Consider the following 7,259-nt stretch of genomic DNA (forward strand, 5'->3'; position numbering starts at 1 on the left):
GGCCGTTTTAGCACATTTCTGTCTTGTAGTATGATTCGAGGTACCATTCTTTTGGGTCGAGTCCGGGCAGTGCATGTGCTGCTCTGCAAGACCTGCTGTATTTGAGTATCGACTTGAAGCTCCACCCACTCTTCCCCCATATTTTTCATTGGCTTGCATCATTGTCCTTTGTAAATGCTGGCTTTTGATTTGTTAATAGGCTCCTTAGTCCCTCCTTAGTACCACCTTGTCTTCATGAGGACTGGACTTTTTACTTCAGTTACACGGTATGTCGTATTTAGTCTGTAAGCACTATTTTCTTTGAGTTTCTCCTACTGCAGGACACAACATGCTTTCCTGCAACATTCAGCATGCCATGCCTTGTGTGCTTTCACTTTCCAAGCAGCCCGGGACAATAGCGGCCGCTTCTTTGAAATGAAGTAAGTCTTGCTATTGATATTGTAAATGACAATGCCTTTTTGTTTGGGTTAATTACCATAACAGATACATAAAGGGCATTGCCATTTTCAATGCCAATAGCTTAACCTCTCTCAAATGCGAGATCTATTGCATTGCAAATGACTATTGGCTCTGTAAATGCTTGTTACAGTCTTTCCATTGGTTCTGGATCACAAGAATGAAGCTGAAGAAACGCTGGTAAAAACCTTGCAAAAAGTAGATTTTGCTGGAGATAAGAACTTGCAACAACTACTTTTGTATGAAGATGCTGCCACAAAAACTTGTGTAGATTTTGCAGGAAAAATCTGTGACCAAAATCTTAGCAGAAAACGTTTGGAGGAAGATTCAGTCTCCCAGTGAACCAGTGTAAATTCTGCAAACCTCACAGAACTTTGTTGGAGGAATTCTAACGTTGACAAATGTCCATGTTGTGATTGGCTGGGACAGAGGATCTGCCTGGAAGCAGAGTGGAAAAAGCTGACAGTGCTGAGAGACATGGAGACGCATAAGAAAGACTGGAACTCATAAATAGTTTTTTTATTGAAATCATATTAGAGATGTATTCGATATTATGATTAAATGTTTATTTTTATATGCATTGTGAAATCAGAACACTCCCGCCAAACAGCAAGTTAGTCAGGGCTGCTAACATGGTATAAGTGTTTATAAATTGGTGTGAATTGTTTTGAGGAAATGATTTAAGCCCAATAACTTTACTGAGCACCAGATGCAGTTTCACCTCTTTTTCTTCCCCGCTGAGCAGAGCACTTCGTTTGCCAAGCAGACTATCATTTTCCAAAAATAAAACAATCATTTCTCAGCTGGAGTATTTTTGCCCAAATGTCATGTGCTTCTTCCTTCTTTAACCTGAAAAACACAAAGAGAAATCCAAAACACGTGCGAATACAGGAAACTTGAAAGCTGAATCGAGATTCTGGGGCATAAATTGAAACTCCAAATGCAATCAAATAGAACATAATAGAAAACAGGTGCAACAAGAGAGACAATAACAGGATCTCGACCTTGGACGGCGGGATGTACCAGGACAGTCCCTTCCCTTTTTTTTTTTTTTTTTTTTTTTCAACAGGTCGGAAAACCAATTTAATACATTTATATATGTTCAGTATTTTCGCAAATTATGTTGCCATTACGATCAGAAAATGTAATCAATTAAAAAAAAATATGTAAAACATTAGCAACTGGCATAGCTTTCAAGAAATTCAAGTGCATGAAAAATATATGAAACTCAATTTTCAAAATTAAAAGTAGAACATTTCTGATTTCACAATCGCTCAGACGGTGTATAATAACTTCAATATAAAGTACCTGAAACATTATGCAATTGTTTTCACACTTCGTTCTGGCAGAGTGATTCAGACTAAGAAATAATGCTGCCTTCGCAGTACCATAGTTTTTTTTTGCATGCAGCAAAAACTGTTTTGCAACAGCAATGGTTAACTGCACACACTCTCAAGCTAAGCACCAATTTTAGTGAGTACAGCATAACCATATACACCCATTAGTTAATACAAGTCATTTAGCTTACTACAAAGGCAAAGGTCCTTTTAACACTGTAGTCTTTGTCCTCATAGAAGTGCATGCTGGTAATGGTACCATGATAGGGTGTGTTCAGACAAAACGTTAGATCACATTTGTTAGTCTCAATTCAAGCTCAATCTTGCAGCCCTTTTTGTTTTACCTCTTCTAGAACTACTCAAGGTAATATATTGTGCACTGAAGAATTCTGCAGCATTCCGTTCTGAGAAAAATGACGAATAACAAAGTGCCTGCAAATTATTCAGATTTTGTGTGTTCTTCTTTAGTCCTAATCACCTTCCTCCTTTGGTGAATCATGTGGAAATACAGCTGTGGAAACAGTGGAATGTAAGAGATCATAACTAGGATGAGGAATGTATAGTAGTCAAATGAGAAGTTCCACTTATTCGGTAGCGTTATGGAATATAGACTTGTTTGTCTCACGAATGGTAAAGCAGCATATATTGTGAGCAGTTCACCAGTGACTCCCATAGGGTACAAAACAAAGAAAAGTGTATACCTAGCCCACTTTACGATGTATGGAAGGTGATTTAACAAGCTGAATGTATAAAAAGAGTATCTGATTATTTCAGTGACTGTCCAAGCAACAACGAAAAGCAGCACAGAGTCTTCATTCTGTACTTCTCTTACACTATGTGTAACTGCCCATGTGAGGAATACCCTGGACATAACTTGGAAGGCTGTCAGGACAACTGATGATGGTACAATTCCAAAAGCACAATGTAAGATCTCAAGTAGAGCTCCGGTTTGGAAATATTTTAAAGGTTTCTCTATTGCATAATAGAGGCCGTGATAGCTGCCCTTGGTAAGATAAGCACGGACTAGACCAACTGCAATTACAAGCCATCCGGCCGTCATGATCACATTGTAAATAACTAAGTATGCTACAGCAAAAGAACCAGGACCTCTCCTTCGTTTTGAAGCGCCATGATCGCTTCCGGGTTTGGTGCTTCCACATGTAGGGGCCGCCATGTACAATACTATACCACCTTTGCCCAGTTACTTAGTCAGTGAGATCCAAAACGAACAGTATCCTCCCAGTGACCGTCCGTAGAGCACACAGCTTCCCCAACCAGGACAGTCCCTTCCCAATGCTAGGGGTGGTGTCTCTCGGATGCTGGGCGCAGCTCGGCTGCCTTGGGGGCAGTGAGGCCCACATCTCTCCTAGTTCTTGCAAAGGTGCCTCCCTAAGCCAGGATGCAGATTTCTCATCCGGATGTAGGTTTCTAGGTTAGAGCAAGACTGTTTCTTCAAGAAATGGTGCTTCTTACATTTTGTAAAATTGATACTGAGCTTGCAATTAAGCAGGCAGACAGAAAGGCAGCAGGCCCTGTAAGCAGCAACCTCTGAGCTGCCATCAGGGCATAGGAGAAAGTGTGAGTGGGGCAGAGGGCGGGAGTGGGAGGGCAGGGTAAGGCAAGGTAAGGCAGAAGCTGTTGGGGCCCGATTCACAGAGTGAATTTAAGTCTCAATCCTACACTTACTACTATTTTGGTATTCACAGAATGCACTTTCTACTTTTGGTATTCACAGAATGAAGTTACTACTTGTGGTATTCACAGAAGTTAGGATTTTGTCTTAAGTCTGTCTTAAGTTTGTCTTAAGTCTGTCTTAAGTCTGTCTTAAGTTTGTCTTAAGACAAACTTAAGACAAAATCCTAACTTCTGTGAATACCAAAAGCAGTAAGTTCATTCTGTGAATGCCAACAGTAGTAAGTTCATTCTGTGAATACCAAAATAGTAGTAAGTTTAGGATTGCGTCTTAAGTTCATTCTGTGAATCGGGCCCAAGGAGTCTGAAGTCTTTGGTAAGACTGTAGAAGGTGCATTTAGAAATACATTTTATCCTGCATTACCCCTGTTACCACCATGCAGAGCTGTTAGCAGGCATAGTAACACCGACAAACATCGGTTCAATGCAGGGTGCACGACCCCTGCTGAGCACAGCACTCACAAACAGCACTCTCCTCCTCCTAGCAAAACAAACCTCTGTGCAAGCCACTGAACACTACCCTGCTCGCCCATCCTGCACACCTCAGATATTATATACAGTTGGGTTTCAACAAGGTTACAGTGGCACACAATAGTGCACACTTCCTGGAACTGGAATTGGGTGCACAACACGATGGGGGAGGAGGGCAGTAGTATTTAGAAGTTGCCTTGCACATAACGGTTCTAGTAGATAACAGAACACAGACAAAACAATAAGTACACGCGCTGCACGGCTCTGATATTCCATATAGTTAGCTATCACCAAGCTTTCGACAACATAGCCCCCAGTAGAACACAAAAAACAAATGCTGGTCTGTTGCCCAATATTTGGGACTTCTGTGTCAAGGCCTCTAAACTTGAGAGTGCTGTGAAACCCTTCTGTTGGTAAGACACAGCTACATAAATCTATGTTACAATAGAATACTGTTTTCTGGCTTGTCCTACCTAAAATATAGTTGCCGAAAGCGTTGTAATGCGAGCTGGAAGATGCAGCTCACAAGGGTCAATCAGTCATTCTCTGATCACTGACTGACTAATTTTTGCTGAAATGCTGCAGTCTGATTTCTTTTCTCTTTTATCCTAAATTATCCCTATCCACTGTCGGACTTGGACCAAAAATATGCCCCGGCACCAAAATAAAAGTGCCTCCAGATAGAGATTTAGAATTTTGAACTTTGAAATTCACGCAATATAAGTGTTCGGTGCATAGATTTGTGCTTGCTGCAGTCAATGTTTGTTTTAATATCAGGGAAATCAACAGTAAAACCACCCAGAGACCATAAAACAGGTCCACAAACAGCACACACACAACTTCTGAGACCAGGGCACTGTCTGATTGCCTTGTACGACAGTTCAACCCTGTATCTCCTGATAACTAACAAAAACTACTCTCCTCTAACTCATTTATTACTCCCACCAATCATGTCCATGAACTCACATATCCCCCCCCTCACTAATAATCACAACTAACCCCTATTAATTTAGTCCACCATAAAGATACTGGAATGGCTGCATAGAATGGTTTACTTGAGCGCACAAGACTAATCCCAGTAACTAACCCTAACCAATAACACTGGAATAACCACCAACCTTGGGTTCCAGAGCAGCATGCTGCCTGGTATAAAGGGCTTCAAAGCCTTGTCGGGGGTAGTAAGCGCTATATAAATGTAATTACAATTTCAATTATATTATTTTTAGTTGATTTGGATACATTGTGCTTAACAATCTAGTAGGAAGTATGAAGCGAGCGTAGACCAAGTTGCATCCCCACGATGCTCTTCAGTTGTCCCATAGCAGGATTTAGATGTTCTGACAGCATTTTTTACATTTTAGATCAGAATATTTGGCTTTGCCCTACTCATAGTTTTATTATTTTCATTATAAATGGAAGGACCTGGTGCTGGAGCCACGTGTTATTGGGAGATGTCAGCCCTCATGCAACACCTGGGAAAGACAGCAGGGACTAAGCAAGGTGCTGATTTTAACAGTTTCCAAAATAAAACTGCAGCATTTCAGCAAAGCTGAACTATGTCTTTGGTGAAATTGAGAAACTTTGGTGTTTTTGCCATGATATGTGTGATACTTCACTCATCTCCACCCCCAAACCAGTACATTTGGTGAAGCTACTCCTGGTTACACATGGCCACAAGTTAGGAGAGTATTCAGGAATTAAGAAGTAGAGTCTAATTTACATGAAGACTAAACCCCAACCATGGAGCAGGTCAGGCAACCAGAAAACAATGTTAGTGTGGTACAACAGAAGAAAAACAGAGCAATGCACCTTAGTGTTACTAGTACAGGCACTAAACAGACATGCAGGCACATGCAACCCTTGGACGGTGAGATGGGGCAAGAGTTCCCACATGCAGTCAATACTTCTGACAGATTGATCAACAATGCAGTGTCTCCTAGTAGTTTACCCGAAATCAATCTTTAATACTTTTGGGTATCATTACCCGCAGATACCTCTCCTCTGATGTAACTTAAGTTCCTTCAAGTTATACTTCATCACCTCTAGTCTTCCCACATCAATCCTATAACCAGAGATCTTATCAAATGAATCCCCAGTTCTACATCATTTCTGATGTTAAGATGAGCAGATCATCTGCGGAGAGCTTTATCTGCTGGGAAAACATAGCTAACATAGTGGGGATATATGGGCATATGTTTTGTGCATTAGCTTTTGAGCAAGAGCATCTTGATTACAGCAAGGAAGTGGTGATCAATGACGACCTTGCTGTGTGCCTTTGTGGGTACTTCTATGAACCTGAAATGAAGAGATGAACTAGAGTTAAAGCACAGTTTGGCCATAAGTTTATTATGCATGTATTGTGGAGTTCAGGACTGTGTGCAGGAGGCACTTCGTAGCACTATTACATAGCAGGACACGTTGGCGGCTGGTGAAATTTGAACGTGGTGCGGCATAAACTTTCCAGGTATACTTCAAATGTTAAACATGCATATATTTACATTATTCTGTTATGTTATTCCTGTCTATGCTTAGATTTACCATTAGGGACTTAGAAACAGCTCGCAGCTGCACTTTCGGTTTCACGTTATTATGTGTGCGCTTATTTTTCATTTAAAGAAGCCGACTGCAGCAACAATAAAACATCAATCAACTGGTGGGGTGATCATTGCTGCAGTCACTGGTTTACTTTTTTTTAATCAGCAGTGCCTGTTGAAGGCACCAGCTAGTTCAGTGGAGATAGAATGAAAAATGATGATAATAATAATACCCAGTGCTTAATTTGTTAAAAAATGAGAGCAGGTGCCTACATTTTTATTAGGTGTCCATCACCCACTTGGCACCATTCCCACTCACATGGTCAGACCATATGGCGGTCATGTTTGAACTAAGACGATCGGCCAAAGTGTCAATGGCCAACCTAACCCATCCAAATAGGATATACCGTCCCTGGCATAAGATAGATGCTAACATGCTAAACTCATCTTTGGCTCAATCCTTGCCCAAGGTCTCTAAAGACCTAGATATAGTCATGGATGACTATCACTAGTGGCTTGGTAGTACTACATGAAATCATCTAGTGCCAGAAACGGTCTACAGGAACCATAGCGCCACCCCCTCAGAGATTTATTCTCTGACAATCTCAAAATCCCAAAACTACTTTGCTGCAAGCAAGTTAGTAAAAACAACTTTGCCTCTACAAGAGAGTAAACGGAAAACAAACTATGATAGCTCTGAAAAACAGATCTACAAATGCACTATTAGTGCATAGAAAACTCAACTGAAAATAAAAAGTTTTGTACATTA

The 7,259-nt window shown here is 40.8% G+C and overlaps 1 pseudogene; it reads right to left on the reverse strand.

Annotated features, from left to right (window-relative positions):
- Nucleotides 1–2,002: 2,002 nt before the first annotated feature.
- Nucleotides 2,003–3,062, reverse strand: LOC147747088 (very-long-chain (3R)-3-hydroxyacyl-CoA dehydratase 2 pseudogene; annotated as a pseudogene).
- Nucleotides 3,063–7,259: the final 4,197 nt, after the last annotated feature.

This window comes from Lissotriton vulgaris, chromosome 1_1 (assembly GCF_964263255.1).
Source record: "Lissotriton vulgaris chromosome 1_1, aLisVul1.2, whole genome shotgun sequence".
Lineage (NCBI taxonomy): Eukaryota > Metazoa > Chordata > Amphibia > Caudata > Salamandridae > Lissotriton > Lissotriton vulgaris.